Genomic DNA, 20,381 nt, shown 5'->3' with positions numbered 1-20,381 from the left:
TCCCTAGAGCGGCAACACCACATTTCATTAATTTCTCACTAGGCACAACCACAATGGAAGCTAATACTGTGTTCAACCAGAGAACCTCATCATTAAGAGCAGAAAGGAAGAAAAACTTCTAATTATATCCTGGCATGCCCGCAGGGTGCTTCTGTGTATTTCTCCCACATAACCTGTCCCCACATCTTCCTTCCATCAGACCTTTTCCTGTAGTTGAGCTCAGCAAGATGGGCCTTCTGGCCTCCTACCACACCTGCTTGACTTCCTGCAAATCATGATGGACCGCTCTTGTGCTCCTAGAAGGTTGTTCTTGAAGATCAGCCAGCTCTCCTGGTTCCTCCTCTCTACAGGAGAGATTCCCGTAGGGTCTCATCTATGGGTTCTCTGAACAAGCCAAAGCCAGGCATTTTTATCCTTCTACTCACTTTTTCACTTCCCATAGGATCTTAAAACTCTCATTTCACTGTCACTGAAACCAAAAGGTGCCACTGTGCCCCACTGTTCATATTCCAGATCAGCTCCCTTCACTCTGCTAGATCTCGTCTAGCCAGTTTGTCCAGCACCCGTTTAAAAGGTTGTCTTCACACAATTCCACACGTCTCCCAGACTGTTTGTGCACTCTATCACCTTGCCCTTCCAGCAGATGCTGGGGCAGAGTCAGAACCAATGCTCTATTAACAAGGCTTTTCCAGCTGTCTAAAGAGGGTTCATCCGCTTTCTCTTCTTGATCTGCCAGCCTGCAGCAAACACCCACCAAGACTTCCCCTTTGCCACCCTCTCCCCTCTGAACTTAAAATCATAGAATACTTTAGGTTCAAAAAGACCTTTGAGATCACTGAGTCCAACCATTGACCCAACACTGCCAAGCCCACCACTAAACCATATCCCTCAGCACCACATCTACATGTCTTTTGAGTACCTCCAAGGACGGTGACTCCACCACTTCCCTGGGCAGCCTGTTCCAACACTTGACAACCCTTTCAGGGAAGAAATTTTTCATAATATCCAGTCTAGAGCTCCTTTGGTGCAACTTGAGGCTATTTCCTCTTGTCCTATCACTTGTTACTTGGGAGAAGAGACTGACACCTGCCTCACTACAACCTCCTTTCATGCAGCTGTAGAGAGCGAGAAGGTCTCCCCTCTGCCTCCTTCCTCCAGACTAAACAATCCCAGTTCCCTCAGCCACTCCTCATAAAACTTGTGCTCTACACCATAAAATTAACTGATAAGCTCCCAGCTGAGTCACCACCAGTCCTACAGCACAGCTCTGCGTGTTCTAAAGCTGCTCTTTAGCATAGAAGGCAAACTCTTCTTCATTTTCCATGTGTTCCCTTCCACACAAACCACTGCAAGCATCCATCCCTCCATGAGCTTAATCTCATCAACACTGTGGCTCTGCATGTAACGAGAACTGACCAAGAGGGAACTAAATTATCAGTACCAATACCGCACACAGGCCTCATTCCCTTATGTCCCATTCCCAATGCATTTACAAACAAGCATTTCGGACCGGCCCAGAGGTGTACTGAGAAGCTGCAAGAGCTTCTCTGGAGAAGTGGAAGAAGCTTCCTTGTCACAGTCCCCCAGGTACCTCCCTTCAGCCTACATTGCTCTCTTGGTTTCAGTCCCTGTCCCACAACAAACTTAGTTGATAGCCCACACACACCATTAGCAACCATGTTGGCAAAGATGCCCCTGCCCCTCTTCAGCACATGGACCCTATCTCCTGCCATTAGTCTTTGTTCCTTAAGGAGTTCCATGCTCAAATAAACAACCTGACTAATAAGCGCTAACTGTGCAGGCAGAAGCTGATACTCAGAAGATACCTGCTTCCTGCCTAAGGCTTTCCCATTCACCAGCAGGATCTAGGAGACCACCTGGGCTCCCAGATCTCTCAAGCTTCCTTCCAAGACCTGGCAATGACCTTAAATCTGCTTAAGGTCTCCTTTGGGAGATCATCTTCTTTTTCTAATACAGGGACAAAGTTGATAAATTGGGAGGAAGAGGGATAAAGGAATGGTAATTTTAGTAGTAAGCCCCCTGAGATGCTCGGGGGCCAGACCACTTTCCCTGTAAGACAAAGCTATGAGGTAGAGGACTTCTTCAGCTGGGATGCTGAAGAAAGCTGAAAGAAAAAAAAAAAGGCTGAGGGTAAGACATCATAATAGCACTCCAGTACCTATGAGAAGATTATAAAAACGGAGCCAGACTCTTCGTCATGGCGCCTAGAGGAAGGACAAGAGACATGGAGTAAAAGCTGAAAATAAGAGTTGTGACAACTGGAGTATAAAGAATAACATTCTCATGATGAGGACAGTCAAGAAACAGAACAGGCTGCACTATTTCCATCCTCGGAGGTTTTCATCAAGACCTGACTCAATAAAGCCCCAAACAACACGGTCTGACCTCAAGCTGGCCCAGCTTTGAGCAGAACATTGGACTACAGCCTCCTGAGGTCTCTTCCAACCTTGATCCTATAGGTGCCCATAGCAGTAGTAGTGGTAGCAGTCCACAAACCAGAAGAACTTTACCAACTTCTCTGCAACATTCTGGATCCAACCTCCTGGCAAGCAAACTTCCCAAGACAGCAAGTCTGCTCCAGGCACAACCAGCCCAAAATTTGCCAGTCTGTCAGAACTGAGTGCTCCTCTTATGTGGTCAAAACCCCACATTTGCTCTCCACCCAAACATCTGCAAGACAAAGGAAGTCTTTTTGCTGCTGAAAGTAACCAACACTTCCATCTTCAACACTGCCCCTGACACTGGAATGCAGCTTTTTTATCGTTTCCTGAGCAGCGTGGGGCTTGGGCTATTGCCCTGCAGTATCTCTGCAAATAACCAGTTCATCTCCCATTTGTCCTCCCTAGTGCTGCACCATCTACTCAACCCCTCCCCAGGGGTGGTGCACTCAGCAACTCAAGCAGAGCCCATGTTCCACTGGTGAAGCTGCCATCCTCTTCGGCCCTGTTCTCCCAGAGGAGCACCAGGCACTCCATGCAGTCATGGACCTGGGTGGTGCACCCTCCTCCGTGCTGTCTGGGACAAGACTTCTCACCTATGGGCAGTGAGGTGTTCAGTCAGTGCAGGGACCGACATCCTATAGTGTCACCACCATTGCTGTGCCAGCTGAAGAAGTGAAGCAGTCTGCTATGAGTAGTAGAGACTTTTGCTAGCTCAGCTTGATGGTGTCAAAGGTCCTGGTGTCAAGGTGAACCTTCTTTTGTAAGACTACACCAAAGAAAAAAAGACAGGTTGGGAAGACGACAGATTAGAAATAAAACTGATTGGAGGTGCCCCAGTAGTAAGGAGAGCCACAGTGGGTTTTCTTCTTGCCTACAGTCACCCATCGTCAAGAATACGCACAAGAACCTGGGCAACACTGGGCTGCAACAAAGACAGCACTGAATGCAAGACGACTGATCCAAGGGGTGGCACAGCCATGAGCACCCCTGAAGCAAGCTAACAATGGATCTGAGCTGCCTGTTTTCTCTCCCCAGCGTGAACACGCTCTTTCTGAACAGAAAGCCTAGAAGAGCAACAAACACGGCAACAGAATTGTCAAAAGGCAACATGTTGTTGGTCTTGCAAAGGAAGTTTATATCTCTGCACGGTTAACGACAGAATAACATAATACATCCAATAGATTTTATTGACTTAATTCATCTGACAATCTGCTCAGAGATGCCTTATAAATTCTTACCCATCAGTATCCTTGAAAGACAGTTTTACCCACCAGATCACAGCGCAAACTCCGATTTATTTTCCATTGGGCTGATGTACAATAATATTCATCTGAGGACATGACTCTCAGGTGGATTCTAAGTACAGAACTGCGGCATTTTGCTGGAGCTGCTGATGTGGTGCCACAAGTCTGGGTACTGCAAAAACAGATCCATACAAAATGGCCTGTTCTCAAACGTACGAGAAAGCGTTTGTAACTCCATGTTAACCATCAACGCTGACTTCACGCAAATCTGTATCTCAAGACACTGGCTCAGGAACACACAAGTGGCTGAAAAGGCTGCCTGTCCACTGGGAGAGACCGAGCTCCCAACATCTAGACCCTTCATTGACTCTTGACCCCAGACGGTCAACAGATGGATGAGAAACTTTTCTTTGTCCGTCTCCCACCTCACAATACACCAATAAGATGAACTGCATGAAATTATTGCTGCTAGTGAAATAGCTTAAGACTTTTAAGGTGTGCTTTGCTTAACAAAACCAAGCAAAACTCTGGGCACCTCTACTGAGTAAAGACTATTATAAAGTCTTCATAGACACAATTATCTGCTATCAGGCAATAAGTAGTTAAAAAAAAAAAACAAAACAAAACACAAAAAAAAACCCAACAACAACAAAAACAAACAAACCACAACCAACCTTGAAAACATTGGAGCTGGTACTGGGTCCAAGACTTTTCCATTAACAACCAGATGACAGACCAGAGTGCACCCTCAGCAAGTTCACAAACACTACAGAACCAGGAGGAACAGCTGATGCACAAGGCGGCTGCACAGCCATTCTGAGGGACCTTGAGAGACTGGAGAAACAGGCAGATAAAACCTCATCTCAGGTTCACAGGGAAATGCCAAGTCCTGCACCTGGGGAGGCACAAGCCCTTGTTGACCACGAGCCAGCAGCATGCACTTGAGGCATGAGAAGTCACCAGCACTTTGGGCTGCAGGAGGCAGAACGTTGAGACAGCGGGTTGAGGGAGGTGGTTTTTCCCCTCTGCTCAGCACTGGTGAGGGTTATCTGAAGCGCTGTGCCCAGTTCTGGGCTCCCCAGTTCAAGATAGACTGGAGAAAGCCCAAAAAAGGGCAACAACGATCATTTTAAGGGACTGGAGCATCTTTTTTATGAGGAGAGGCTGAGAAAGCTGGGACTGTTCAGCCTGGAGAAGACAAGGCCCAAGGGGATCTTATCAATGTGTATAAGCACCTGATAGGAGGCTGTAAATAAAACCAAGCCAGACTCTTCAGCGGTATCCCTTGAATGGACATGAGGTAACAAGCACAAGTTGAGTGTGGTGGTGTTTAGTTTTTTTATTGTTAATAATTATTATTATTATTGTTCTGTCAGTGGTCAACTGCTGAAAAAGGTTTCCTACGGTGGTGATGAAGCCTCCACCCTTGGACTGGACACTGCCCTAGGAACACTGCTTGCAGCAGAGTACCTGCACTAGACAATCTCCAGAGGTCCCCTTCAACCCCAGTTATTCTGTGATTCTATGATACAGACCTTCCTCAAATGATCAAAAGCAGCTCATTTAGTCTCTAAAGGACTGAGGTGAAGCATCACCATACGATTTGATGTTCCCTGTGCCTTCTGGCTGACCAGGTTACATCCACAGAGGGTATTTCCCCAGCCAGGCTGTGAACCACTTTCCACAGACTCTTGTGAGCACCAAACACCACACAGCAAAGAACTGTGATCTCGCAGATGTTAATACAAGGTCAACACCTTCCATTTAGGAACTTCACTCAAACACAGCTGGGGAATATTTTGAGGCGGGGGGGGAATACAACAAAACAAGAATCACTCTACACTTGCCTTTTTTAAAAATATAAAAAAGAGTTTTCCTTAACCATTTGCTATTTTTAGCAGGGCCTGTAGCAATAGGACAAGGGGTAATGATTTTAAAATGAAAGAGAGGAGATTCAGACTAGACAGAAGGAAGAAATTATTCCCTCTAAGAGTGGTGAGACACTAGCCCAGGTTGCCCAGAGAGGTGGTCAATGCCTCATCCCTGGAAATATTCAAGGCCAGGTTGGACAGGGCTCTGAGCAATCTGATCTGGTTGAAGATGTCCCTGCTCATGGCAGGGGGGTTGGAGGAGATGGCCTTTAACGATCCCTTCCCACCCAAATCATCCCGTGATTCAATGATCTATTCTCAAGACAATACTGTGATAGATGAACTTGATTAGATAATACAGACATTCTTAAAACAATAGAAACAGCCTTCAGAAAGTAGTGATCCATGTAACCTGACCAGTTTCCCAACAAGAAGGGATCTCAGACTTCCACTTAGGATAACTGAGAACATGGTGAGGAGGGAGAAAAGGATGCAAAAGCATGCAAAAGGGGAAAAAACATTCAAAAAGCTCAGCGTTCTCATGCTGCCTTCATCTCAAAATACTGTGAAAAGTAACATAAAGTTGCAAGTCTAATACAAAATAAAGTCAGGAAGAAAAGTACAAATTTTACAGATTTTAGTCTTGAATCTGTAACTTTGACATGCAACGCACAACTGCAGAAAAGGGTCTTCACAGATTCATTATTCCTATCCCATAAAATGGGCATTGAAAACCCTTTCACCATCCAGATGATCTTCAAGAAGACATCTACCGAGAAAAAATAAAACGCCACCACTATTGTGAAAGCAACAATAGGAACATTTCATTGTCAAAAGGCTTCTGGATCACTGAAAATATTTTACCCATAAATATCAAGCAATTAGGTATGGTTTAAGTAGAACAAAATCACAAGAAGGGTTCAAGATTTGGGAAACACGCCCAATACTTAAACTCATTCTAGACAAGCTCATCTGGAAAAACAACTTTTCTGGCTGAGCAGCCACGGCTTCTAACAGCAGAAAGTTTGCATGAGAATTTAGAGACTTGTTTACAGTGGTCAGATGCTTCCCAGAAACCTCAAAGCACACACATCTCCTATGCAACCCGACCCCCCCCCACTAGACCTAAGGACAAACCAGAAATGAAGACGTTGGACAAACCACCCCTGAAAGCAGTCAGGGGGCTGAGTCACCAGTCCCATCTTTTCTGAAAGCACAAAGCCCATCAAAAACCTTGAAGCAGCATGCCAAGCTCTGCAAGTATCCCACATAGGGGTAATGAGCATTTAAATCTGCACGAGCCACCCCACCGCCGTCGGAACACGACTGGCATGCTTTTATCCATAGCTGCCTTTAAGGAAGGGGTCAAGAACCACCAACAGCCCACGGCTGTCTTGGCTCGCTTTGCCAACTTTAGCTCCTACTGCACTGTAGGATCAAAGTTTCTTGTGTTGGGCAACCGCCACCACCACATGTGGAAAGGATAAAATGACCAGCTTTGGCTACACAGGACCAAGATTAATTCGCACTACATCCCCATAACTTGTCATCTCACGCTCTCCAAGAAACTTGTTTAATACTAACTCTCAGCCTACTTAGATAAGCAAAGCAGTTCACACCTTCAGATGCATTAACAACTCTGCGCTGCTTTACAAGCTCATCCAGAAGAACCAGGTATGAGGAGATCAAAGAGACTCTTAAAAAAAAAATAGATACACGTTAAGTAGTTTCCTCTCTCTCTCTCTCTTCTGCCCCTTTTATCCTGTATCAGACCTTTCACTTGAGTTCTTTTTTACTTACTATGTGTAAATAAATAAAAATTACTACTACTATCTGCCACAAAACAGAATTTGAGAGGCCTTTCAAAATTAAGAGTCGGTATTTATAAACTGCCTTTGTACCAAGCTCAGCATTAGCCAAGATGAACCCAGAGAACAAACCAGTAAGTGCCAACACTGGGTACTGGAAGAGCCTCGTTATTTGAGCCCAACTATTAATACTGAAAAGCATCAGCGTTCAACACAAGTGAAGTTGTACCCATGAGACAGTGTCGCCGACGCTCAAATTATGCTGTCTTAGGTGATGGAATATTCCAGTTGGCTCACCTAAAAACCATTAATAATCTATTTTATAGTATGCATTGCTTTGCATCCTGAAGCCGTCCTGGTTTCTGCAAAGGTTTCCAAGAAAACAGGATCATTAGAAGAAACAACATTTCCTAATTTCATACCATGGAAGGAGGCAGCTTTCTTCTCTTACAGTATTCACGGTGTGAAAAATTTATTCACACCACCTGCAATTAAATTCAAAGCATTCCATTTCAGGAGTGAGGTAGGTGGTTGGGTCAAGTGGACCCAGAAAAGTGAGAGGGTCTCCTACGAGCACCCGCCTATCACACCCGAACAAAGTCTCCAACAAAACACATTAAAAACCTCTGCTCTTCAGAGCAGCTCAGTTTTCCCACGTTTTCCAGATGTCACTGATTTACAACCACTGGCAAGAGGGGAGGATTGTGTCACACCTCTAATGTACAGCAGAATAAGCAAACCCGCGTCTTACTCGGGCTGTTTACAGAACCAAACAGTGAGCTTGGATTCACACCCTAACTGCTGGGGCAGATGTCTGACATGTTTCTTCAGCTATGGGGAGAGAACCAAGGGGCGGTTTGGGTGTACCAGAGATTGAACACAAGCAATGGAGCAAGAGTTGGGGCTCATGCTGCATGAAATCCTTGTCATTACCCTTTAAAACAGAAGGGAGATTCTGAAATGTGTGATAAAACAGGGAAACACTTCAGTGGAAGATGTTTCAAGGCAAGAGGTACTATAAAAGGAACGCAAATTTGACAATAGGAATTACTTCAAGGCTCGTATCGCTTATTATGATTTTGCTGAACCCAAGCTCAAAGTCCATATTCCGCTCCCAGGTTGAGCTATCACAACACGATCCAGAGGAACCCTCAGCTCTGGCCGTGCTGCCGGCCAGCATTCCCAACTGAGAACAAAACACAAAGAGTCACAGATTGCTGACACACAAAGCTGTATTTCCAGAGCCTCCTACACAACAAGGATTTGCCCATAAGCAAGTGTCCTCTTAACCTTAAAGGAAAATATTTCTACTACGAATCTGAAGACGCTGCTCAAATCAGTGACGAGGACATCCAGGTGCCAACCAGGAGGACAGGGGAGGAGGAAGGGTGGGGATGAGGAGAAGGATAGGGTTGAAAGTGCACAAGAAGCAGGGGGATGCCAGCACACATCTTCTCACAGGTGGCTCAGCCTCCACCACAGTTGGTGAATCTCAGAGAGGACCTTCGGTGACCGGCAGCGACACTTTCAGAAAGGCTGGCAACCCCAGTGCTACGGCACGGAGCTACAGAACAGAAACCCTCAAAATCAAAAGAGCTCACGTAATAAGAGTTTACAACCATCAGCGTGCCGATGCATCAGTGTTAAGTGCAGAGAGGAGAGGTTTAAAGGTTAAAACCAAACCAACCAACCTCTAAACATGATTACCCAGGGCTGGCTGCTTTGGGAGTAGTTTGGCACACATCTTCCAGCATCGTTAACTCCAAAACCAAAACAATCTCATCTCTACATCAAAGTTTTCACCTCATTTTTAGAAATCTTTTTAAATGAAATCAACAACTCTTCTCGCTCTGAGCCCCACGTAACAGCAGTCTGTTCTCAACAGGAGCTCCCCGAAGCTACAGCAATTCCCATGTGCCGCGCCAGCCAAGCTGCAACACACACTTGGAAGAAAAGGAGAGACAGGCTGAACAAGAGGGATGACTGTCCACATAATTAAACTTTAGTGCTGGACTTTGATACAGCCACGGTTTCACTCTGAAACACAACAAACACTGACGCATCATGGACGCAAACAGACCAACATTACCAACATTACTTAAATGAACGCAATAAAGAGAAATCTCAGTGTCTTGGGCCGCTGTATCAGCAAAGGGTGGGACATTTATCTCCTCTGAACTGCAGCCCAAGTCTCTCTACTGAGTAGAAATCTTTGATTACACAAAGTTACATCTTTGGTTTAACAGAGTTAAAACTGTCACAATACCTTCTCATGCCATACAAGCAGACCAGATAACCTACCCATTTCAGATTTTATTCCTTTCGTCAGCCCTTTGACAGAAGATGAGGAGGGAAACCACAGGAAGATAATCTTAAAGCACAAGAACAAGAGAAAGGGCTAAGATTGTAATGACCAACCAACGACTAAATGAAAACAGCTTAGGAAGAAAAGAATAAGAACCTCAACTCCTTTGTGTTTAGTCTACAGTTGTCAGAACCAGTAAGAGCAAGGGTGTTAACTTGGAGATGGAGTTGGAAGCTGAAAATTCACTCCTAGTTTAGGAAGGATTTCCACATACACTATTTCATCTAAATTCTTTCTAGAAAGAAGCAGACATTTACGGTTCATTACATTCATTGTTCTCCTATAGCTTCTTACACGGAAAAGTAAAATTACTCTTCCTTTAGAGCTTATAAAGACACTGCAGTGAACTTCCTTGTGCTAACAAGAGATGAGAATTAACTAAGCCCACCACTGCTCTTCCCCCTTCCAGATCCACCCACCCACCCTCAGCTCTAACTGCTCAACGAGTCTGGAGGAGGTCATGAAGATGATGCGAGGGCTGGCGCACCTCTGCTATGGAGACAGGCTGAGAGAGTTGGGGTTGTTCAGCCTGGAGAAGAGAAGACTCCGGGGAGACCTTCCAGTACCTAAAGGGGCTACAAAAAAGCTGGAGAGGAGCTTTGGACAAGGGCATGGAGTGACAGGACACGGGGCAATGGATTTAAACTGAAAGAGGGGAGATTTCGATGAGATCTAAGGAAGAAATTTTATACAATGAGGGTGGTGAGGCACTGGCACAGGTTGCCCAGAGGAGTTGTGGCTGCCCCATCCCTGGAAGTGTTCAAGGCCAGGTTGGATGAAGCTTTGAGCAACCCGGTGTAGTGGAAGGTGTCCCTGCCCATGGCAGGGGGGATGGAACTGGATGATCTTTGAGGTCCCTTCCAACCCAAACCATTCTACGATTCTAACATGAACATAACTCTGGTTAGTGGGGATTTCCATCTGGAGAGCTGGACGGTCACGTAGTCACTAACACTCTGCTCTCCTGACATTACAGTACACTACATAACAATCCAAATAAGACCAAGTTGTTGGGAATCGGCCACTTCTTTCCAGTAAAATACTGGAATATGTTACTTGTCTGTGTATCCCTGAGCATTACCACCAACAGATGCTTCTCAAACATTTATCCCCAGTACGACTATCAAAAGACAGCTCACCACCAAACACATATCTGCTGCCAAGACTAAGTGCAAGTGAGCCTGAGTGACCCAACACAAATCCGTACGGTATGGCCTTCCGTCTCCTAAAACAGGGCTAGTGCGGAAGGAAGGACAGAAGTAGTAACCCAACTTTTAAGAATAGAGAGAAGATGTTCTAACTGAATTCATAAAACAACTCAGCTGTGATAAAGTTACTAGCTTATTACAACTTGCACTATTCAACAGGATGTATTATCCTGAGCATCTTCTGGTCATATTTCTAGAGAGGACAAGTTACTGTCTGACAGCTTTGTAACTCCGAGATAAAGAACTGACTATTCAGAGGCAGGAAGACTTTTAGATGGTAAAAGCTGCAAAATTAATTTAAATGAGTGTGTGTGAAAACACAGAGAACCAAGTCTACTTGAAACAGGAGGTAAGACAGGATCCCCATCTCCTAAGTGGCTCTGGATTTCTTCAGCTGGAAAGATTTCAGAGTCTCAGCACCAGCAGCAGTCTCTGTGCTGGATGACAAATACGGAGAGGAAGAGTTGCATCTTACTCCCTTCCCCACTCTGTGGCTACCACCTTGGGAACCCCTGAAGCTCTTCTACTTGTTTTGAGCCCAACGCTTGTTTCCATAGTCAAAGTGCAGGTCTTAAGTTTCCTGCAGGCAGTCAGGAGCTGGTTAGAAAGATGGTGTTACTGCTGCACCAAGCCTGTGTTTGATAAGCTTGCCAAACATCCAAGCAAAGATTAGACACTCTCATAACACATGGAGCTTCTGATGTTCCTTCACCCAGCATACGCGACATTTCCTGGCTTACTTCATGCAGATGCAGACAATGCAACACTATTTAGTTTTTCATCCTACCTGCACACCTGATGGAGATCAAAGGGCAGAAAATATAGTTCCTAGGTACACCCCACCTATATTCATCTCACCTCTTATCTCCATAGATAAGAAATTATAGAACACCAGGTTGGAAGGGACCTAAAAGATCATCTGGTTCAACCTCTCTTGGGAAAAGCACGCTCTACACAAGATGGCCCAGCACCCTGTCCAGACAAATCTTAAAAGTGTCCAATGTTGGGGAATCCATCGTTTCCCTGGGGAGGTTATTCCAATGGCTGATTGTTCTCATGGTGAAAAATTTGTCTCGTGTCCAATCAGAATCTCCCCAGGAGTAACTTGTGCCCATCACTCTTGGTCTTTTCTGTGGGACTCCTTGTAAAAAGGCAGTATCCATCATCTTTGGAGCCATGCTTTAAATACTGGAACATGGTGATAAGGTCTCCCCTGAGCCACCTTCTCTCAACACTGGACAAACCCAGCTCTCTCAGCTCATACAGTAGGCTTCCCAGTCCTTGGATCATCTTCGTGGCCCTTCTCTGGGCCCACTTCAGCCTGTCCACATCTGGTTTGTATAGCGGGGACCAAAACTGAACACAGTATTCCAGGTGTGGCCTGACAAGCACTGAGTGGAGTGGGATAATGACTCTGTCTCTGCTGGAGACGCCCTTGTTGATGCAAACCACCACCTTGTTGGCTTGCTTTGCTGCAGCAGCAGTACACTGTTTGCTCCTATGGAGCTTGGTGTCCACCAGGACCCCCAGGGCCCTTTCCACAGAGCTGCTCCCAGCCAGATAGACTCAGCCTGTGCTGTACTCCTGGATTATGTTTTCCCAGGTGCGAGACCTTACACTTGTCCTTGTTGAACTTCATAGGGTTCTTGTTAGCTCACTCTTCCAGCCTAGCCAGGTCTTTGTCTCTCCCTTCCAAAGTGTCCGTTTTCCCACTCAGTCTGGTATCATCGGCAGACTCCATCAGGACACACTTGATCCCATCCTCCAGGTCACTTATGAAGATATTAAACAGCGTTGGGCCCAATAGCGATCCCTGGGTGACTCCACTTGTGACAGGTTGTCAGTTTGTAAAGGAGCCATTGACCTCAGAGTGCTGCCTGTCAGTCAGTTCCCCACCCACTGCAAAGACCACTTGACTAGACTGTAACCCCTCAGTTTCTCTAGGACAAGACTGTGGGAAATTGTATCAAAAGCTTTGAAGAAATCCAGGTAGAGAATGTCCACTGCTCACCCCATGTTAACCAACCACATTACCTTGTCATAGAAGGTGATCAGGTCTGCCAAGCGTAGTTTGCCTTTGTTGAATCCACACTGGCTTTTCCCAATCACATGTTCAACATAATCAGAGTACCTTAGGGATATCCACATAGCAAAGTCTTGCATCTTGCAATGCATTGGCCAGCGTTTAGGCCTATCTCCTTGTGGCGCATCGCTTGCAGAAAGTTCTATCAAGAAGCCCTATTCCCATATCAACACTCTTTCATTATTAGTATTTCCAACAGTTAAGTGAAACTATAAAAAAAAAAAAGAAAAACCACACACCTATCTGTATCACTCAACTCCGCTTCCACCGTCAGTGCTCCAGCAAAGTGCCATCGCACCGCCGCGTCACTGCCAAGGCACTGGGAACTCGCCGGAGGCCACGCTTTCCTGGTGCCAACTGCCCACTCACTCTTCTACAGCTGCCAGATTGTAATTAGGCTAAACCCGAATCAGAAGCAACCTATGATTCCTAATAACCTCTTACTGTTTCACACTGCAAGCCCCTAAATTTTACTGAGAATAAAAGTGTAGCATCTGGTGATATGGAGAATAACACTTAGTCGGGCATTGCAACACAGCAAATAGTTTAGCAAAATACTGAAGCTCTGTTGCAAGCAAGAACCCTATAGATAAGTAGCCATCTAAAGCCATAAAGGTAACAGGAACTGTTACCGGAACCCTATTGTCTGTGGGTAACGACCTTAGAAGGAGCAGAGAAGACAATGGGAACTGTTAACGACCATTCTACGATCCGGTGATGAGTCATGTATGCATTTACATTATAAATTGGTTCTTGTTTTGCCATACAGTGTGCACGTTCGTGGTGGAGCGATCCCCCGTGCACCTATGCATAATAAACATACCTACTTTACAGCTTTCCCAGTTGTGGAGTCTATTTCCGCACGTCACTGGGAATCTGACCATCCACTGGCAGAGCAAAGGAAAAAAAAGCAATTCTGGCAAAGTCATTTCAATTTCCTCTCTCAGCAACATTTCCCCTTTGCCTTTTCATGTCCCTGCTGCCCTGCCTACCTATTTGTGGCTCTCCAAAGTTGGAAGAATAGGATTTTCTCAGTTCAGCTCAGCTTTCCACGCTCTTCTGTACAAAGAATTTCTACAGTTCTCGTTACGGTCTGGTATTTTACCAACAAAACAGAAACGTGAAGTTTCAGAAGGACTAACAGCATCCCTAGTAAGTTTTGTTGAAGCAGCACAAGACTGTTTCCCCCACCCCAGTAGTGCCACACCACCAAGTTATCTGTGTCTCCATTACATCGCTATCTTTCCATCTTTAAATACCAAAATTTAACAGGAATAACTGGAATTTAAAATATACTGTTAGAAAGTACAAGCTGGAAATAAGGCTTTGGACACTTCCACTGCTGTGTCTTTTCCAGCAGATCACATCAGGAATGAGCTCCTTCCAGTTTCAACTCCAGGCCTCCAGGAAATTTAGCAATTGCTGAACAAAACTGAACATTTAGTGCTATTACCAGGTGAAGAAGGATGAACCCACTCCATTTATCACCTGAAATGAATCAACACCTTCATTCCTACGTACCAAGGTTCAAGGCCAATTAATGGCTCGAAGCACACTCAAGGCAGGGAATTAGCATGCCCCTCACTCAAATGCAATTCCACCACAGGCAAGCAGCTCCTTAGAAGGCTGCAATGAATCATTCATGAACATAGGATCTGAAACTGTCGTTAAGGGAATTAAAAAAAGACACCCCCTCCCCCAGACCTGTCCAGCACAAAACAACTCTTAATGGGTGACACTGTCAAGTTTTCTTTTACAGCGAATCCTTTGCCAGAAGACATCCTTTGCCAAACTTTTCAATTTAAGAAAGCTCTAAGTGATCAGAACAAGTTCTGCCCATGTAACTATGACAGTGTATCATGCCAGTATTTAAAATGACAAAAGCCTCATGGAAACTTGTGTTTGAAGTGGTTGGGGTTCTTTTGCTTTTGTGTTCAGGGTTTTTTTTTACAGCAAACTGTCCATCAAGGTTTAAGCAAGAGATTCTCCAAGACTAGATATGAAAGAGCACCTCAGTCCAGTAACGTTTTCAGCAAGCTTTGGTAAAAATGCACTATAGAGTTCTCATTATTGATTATTTCCTTATACAAAGGGGGAATTAAGATCAGGCAACCTAATGCCATAAGTGTAACCATCACTCACACTTGGGCTTCTTCCTGGAAGTACAATTTAGACTTCATAAAAGCTATGAATCCGCAGCAACTGGAAGAGTTATTAGCTCAGTCCCCTGCATGCTCTGGCGGTCCAGGCAGCAATACCTGCTCATGAGGTTACATCTCAACCTCATACCTAACATGGACCTCTTCCCTCTTGGCCATTCCTTTCCAGGAGGAGAATTCCAGCTGCAGAAGCCAGCAACAGCTGCGGATTTCCTTATACACTCCTTCAGCAAGAAATAATCTTTACACAATGCAAACCTTTTACAGAGAAGTGGGTCAGATATAAAAAAAAAAAATAAAAATACCACAACACCAAAGTGTATATGAAATTCCTTCTGAGTCAGTCACTCCAGAAGAGTGTGCCAGGCAGGGGCTGCACACAGAACACCGCTGCACTGAGCAGTCACGAGAGGGGGAAGAGAGGAACTGAAGGGCTTGACCTAGATTGCAGTGTCTCTTCTACTCATCCCATTAGCCAAATGCTATTCAAGGCTTTAACCAGAAATTAGGTCCCGAAGGAACGGACGGCTCCACCTTATTAGACACCATGTGCCGTGAAATGCCAGCACGTGTTATCGGGTTTATGCAGCATTTAAGACTACAGTGTGTCACACCATTTTTAAATGTGTTTCAACAGATGCGTGAAGAGGAGAGATCCGAGAGTCGTGTTTCACCTCGAGGACCAGTTAGCGACTGCTCAACTCGGAGCACAACATGAACCCGGAGGAGGACACCAGGCTACGCTGTTGCGGCTGCTCCATGGATGCTCATTGCTTGTTTCTGCTAAGGTAAGTCACTGGAGACGTGAGGTAGAACAGGGACACAGGTCTGAAGTTGTACACTGCTACTCAGTGGAGTCAGGAACAAAAATCATCTGTATTTGTGACCGTTTTGTTTCAAGGATATGGCCAAGAGGAAATTGAAGTGCTGCTTCACAGAAACCGTTTCTGGATCTGTGAAACACTCATCCGAGGAAAGACAACATGACCATTCTGCAGACCACCCTGTGCTCCCACCAACTTCCAAAACTCTCACCCAGATGCTTGATAAGCTCAGCCTTAAGTGGAAAACAGTTTGAAAGAAGCTTGACAGGATTATATCAACTTCAAGAGGGTCGATGTCTAAGATAGATTTTTGTGGGGATAACCCAAAAGTGACCATTCCTACACAACAACGCAAAGCTTCTGGACTTGGAGCTTACATCCCTGAATTCAGGGAACATAAACAAAGTGGAATTACACCTCCAAGGCGAGGGCTTGTGCGTAATACGTCTTCAACAACAACGTGTGTATGAGATGGGAGAAGGGCAGAAGTCTGTCAATGGGGAATAAAAGAGCGGCCTTTTCCAAAAAAAACAAACCTCTGTGTTATCTCTCATGGTTTGAGAAGGCAGAGAAGAGATACAGTAGTGATCTAAAAGTGACATGAGAAGGTGACAATTATTAGCAAGAGACAATTATTAAGCAAGACTTGCTGAACTGCTCCTGGCTGTACATTCTGGCTCCCACAAACAGTGCAAGAGTTCAGGATTTGGATGTAAAATACTATAAAGGTGTAATTTTTGTACATATATACTTCATTCAAGTATAAAAAGTCTTAAGCTCCCAGTAAGTCTGTGGCAGTGGGGTTGGAACTGGATGATTTTTAAGGTCCCTTCCAATCCAAACCATTCTGTGATTCTATGATTGGTGGAAACGAAATCAATACTTGAGTTTAAGCGCAGTAGTAGCACCTACACCCAGTTAGTGAAAGGAGAGCATGGGACAGGCAGCAAGTTAGTGCAGGTCACCCAACAAGAAAATAAATGGCACCGCATTTGGAGAGCAAACACCAAAGAGGTCAGAGTCCCAGAACCTGTGCGTAGCAGCACAAGGAAGTCTCAAAAATAAACTGTGCTCAGACAGCCACCCCGCACGGGGCAAAGGGCTAAAGTGAAATTGGCTCCTGCTTGGACCAGGCAGCACATCCAGACTACGCGGAGGAGTGCTCAGTATCTGCATATGAAAGCGTGGGCACTTTAAAACCAACACGACCACCTACCAAACTTAGACAAGTTGTTTTACTTAACTTACTGCCAAGAAACCGCATTCATCTCAAATGACTGAATGTCTATTAAAACCCCAAAGTCCCGTGAGCTGAAGAGTCCATGCTGATGCTGAGAGATGGTCCTGCGCCTTTGGCACATCTCCCTTCCTCCAGGGTGCACAGCCACGTGTGCTGGCAAAGTGGTAAACAAGATCAGGGATCTAATCTGAGCTAAAAATAATTTTACCTTTTTTTTTTTTTTATTAAAAAACAGCTTTACGATTAAGTTTGCCCAGCAGCTTCACAGATCATGTGGCACTAGAAAAGGAGGTCAGGGCAAGGGCAGAGCTGACACACATCTCCTCATCTGGCAGCTGCAGCAGCTTGAACAGTTGTAAACCAGCCTTTGACTTGCAAACATCAGAAGGGACCTGCAGGATGCAGGTAACGACATCTCCTGCGGGCACCCGCTGGGATCCTGCCCAGAGTCATCCTTCTCCTAAGGTAAGGAGAGTCCAAAAAAGAGAGTAAGAAACAAACATCCATGACAGCATGTGGAACAGACAAAATCATCACGTTTCATGGTGTAGACTTAAGGATTTGTTAACCTTTACTTAGAATACTATACTTTTCTTTAAGCTTTACCATTTGATGCAATGAGGTTTGAATGCAAAATCACTATTCAGTATTGTACACACATGAAGGCTGTTTTCCACAGGCAAGGAGCACGCTGCCAGCCAAAGCCACTGCAGCTATTTTTATCTCACACATTAGACCTTGGGTGCCTGTGCTGCAATGCGTGGAGTCAACAAGTCCATGTTAAAGATGATCTGGAAATATCAACTTGATTTGCACTCTTCCAGAGGTGAGAGACACAGACTTTCATAGAATCATAGAATGGTTAGGGCTGGAAGGGACCTTCAAAGGTCATCTAGTCCAACCCCCCTGCAAGGAACAGGGATATCTCCAACTAGATCAGGTTGCTCAGGGCCTTGTCCAACCTGGCCTTGAACGTCTCCAGGGATGGAGCATCCACCACCTCTCTGGGCAACCTGTTCCAGTGTTCTACCACTCTCATAGTAAAAAATTTTTTCCTAATATCCAACCTGAACCTACCTCCCTCTATTTTAAAACCATTACCCCTTGTCCTATCATAACTGGCCCTCCTGAACAGCCTCTCCCCATCTTTCCTGTAGGCCCCCTTGAGGTACTGGAAGACCACTATAAGGTCACCCCGGAGCCTCCTCTTCTCCAGGCTGAACAGCCCCAACTCTTTCAGCCTGTCCTCATAGGAAAGGTGCTCCAGCCCTCTTATCATCTTCGTGGCCCTCCTCTGGACCCTCTCCAACTGGTCCATGTCCTTCTTATGTTGGGGGCTCCAGAACTGGACGCAGTACTCCAAGTGAGGTCTTTCAGCAACATCACTGACAAAAGACATCATAGGTTATTCCTGCTGGACAGGTATTTACAGAATCTCCAACTGAAAAGCATCTTTATGCACGAACATCATTTCACCAACAAGATTCAGGGTTGTTTAAAAGCACCAGCTTAACTGAAGACACCAAAACATGCCCCAACTGAATAATAATTATTACCAAAAATGAGAAAACACTTTATTTAAAACATCATTTCAGAACTCCACCTTGTTCTAATGTATATAATAATAAAAAATGTATCAAATGACCAGAAAATATATATCAAATAAATTTCAATTAGATACAATGAAGAGGGTGGTGAGGCACTGGAACAGGTTTGCCCAGAGAAAATGTGGCTGCCCCATCCCTGGAAGTGTTCAAGGCCAGGCTGGATGAGGCTTTGAGCAACCTCAGTGTAGTGAAAGGTGTCCCTGCCCATGGCAGGGGGGTTGGAACTGAATGATCTTGAAGGTCTCTTCCAACTCAAACCATTCTATGATTCTAAATGATCATAGAATGGTTTGGGTTGGAAGGGACCTCAGAAATCATCTAGTTCCAACCCCCCTGCCATGGGCAAGGAAACCCTCCACTACACCAGGTAGTGTAAAATATCAATGCTACTTCAACTTCTAAAATTTGTCCTCCAATAATTAAGAGCCAGAAAAGCATTGTCAACCTTTCCTCCTGTAGTAAAACAGTTACCACCTTTTATTTCACCCTTGCTGAGAAAAGAGGATTCTCTTTCCTATTGCAGCTTTCACATTAGTCGGGAAGCCGAGGCAGAAACACAGTGGGAAATTCATTGCCTACTGACCTGCAGTGAGAACTAACACTACAGACCTGCACTTGAGTTGGAAGTTGGTGATGAAGCCATTCATCTAGTTAATCTTCTCTTCTGAAGAGAAATCTCTCAGACCAGAAGCTCTACAGCTCTTCACAATCTCATTCAAATACAGTTTGATAGACCTTGAAATGCAAAAAAAATCTCTCATTACCATAAGAGAGAGAGCTGTTAAGTGGTGGCAAGATATTCACACGCCACCTGGCAGAAAATCTCAGTGGCTGCTCCGAAGTCAGTGCTCAGGCATGTCTATCTTACCTCAGAACCACTCCTGTGTACCTTCCCATCCAGGTGGGAGAGCCAGCAACAGGAGAGGGTTAGGCTGCTGAACTACACTTCAGTTTTTTGGTTAGTTCCAAACATTGTGACCAAGGCTTCGCATTTCACTTCATCCGCTTTGCTCCTGGCAGAGAAGGCAAGCAGCACAGATGCTTTCCACCAAATCCTACGTCGGCACTGGCAAGCACTCTTTGAAAGAAGTTGGAAGTTTAAATACAGCTTAAAAAAAACCAAAAGTAGGTGTACAGCAGGTAGCAGCAAAGTTCTGAAACTGTCAGCACAGGAGGTGGTTTCTTCTCCGTTTAATAACTCCCAGTTCCAATAAGTCATGAACTTGGCGTTTTTATAAAGTCACTAGTCAAAGCTGCCAAACAAAGTGATATGGTTGATACCAATAATTGCATCTCTCCCACCTTTCCGTTCATAGAGCTGTTGGAGCAGGTGCAGAGGAGGCCACGGAGATGATCCAAGAGCTGGAGCACCTCTGCTATGAAGACAGGCTGAGAGAGTTGGGGTTGTTCAGCCTGGAGAACAGAAGGCTCTGGAGGGACCTTCCAGGACCTAAAGGGGCTACAAGAAAGCTGGAGTGGGGCTTTGGACAAGGGCGTGTAGTGACAGGAC

The 20,381-nt window shown here is 45.2% G+C and overlaps 1 protein-coding gene across 2 annotated transcripts in view; it reads right to left on the bottom strand.

Annotated features, from left to right (window-relative positions):
- ASXL2 (ASXL transcriptional regulator 2) overlaps nucleotides 1–20,381 on the bottom strand; it is a 128,392-nt gene that overhangs the window by 94,309 nt on the left and 13,702 nt on the right. The gene's annotated exons all lie outside the window — the stretch shown is intronic.

The sequence above is a fragment of the Tauraco erythrolophus genome, chromosome 2 (assembly GCF_009769465.1).
Source record: "Tauraco erythrolophus isolate bTauEry1 chromosome 2, bTauEry1.pri, whole genome shotgun sequence".
NCBI classification, from domain to species: Eukaryota; Metazoa; Chordata; class Aves; order Musophagiformes; family Musophagidae; genus Tauraco; species Tauraco erythrolophus.
The sequence above is the reverse complement of the archived record's forward strand: the minus strand, read 5'-3'. Positions and strand labels throughout refer to the sequence as shown.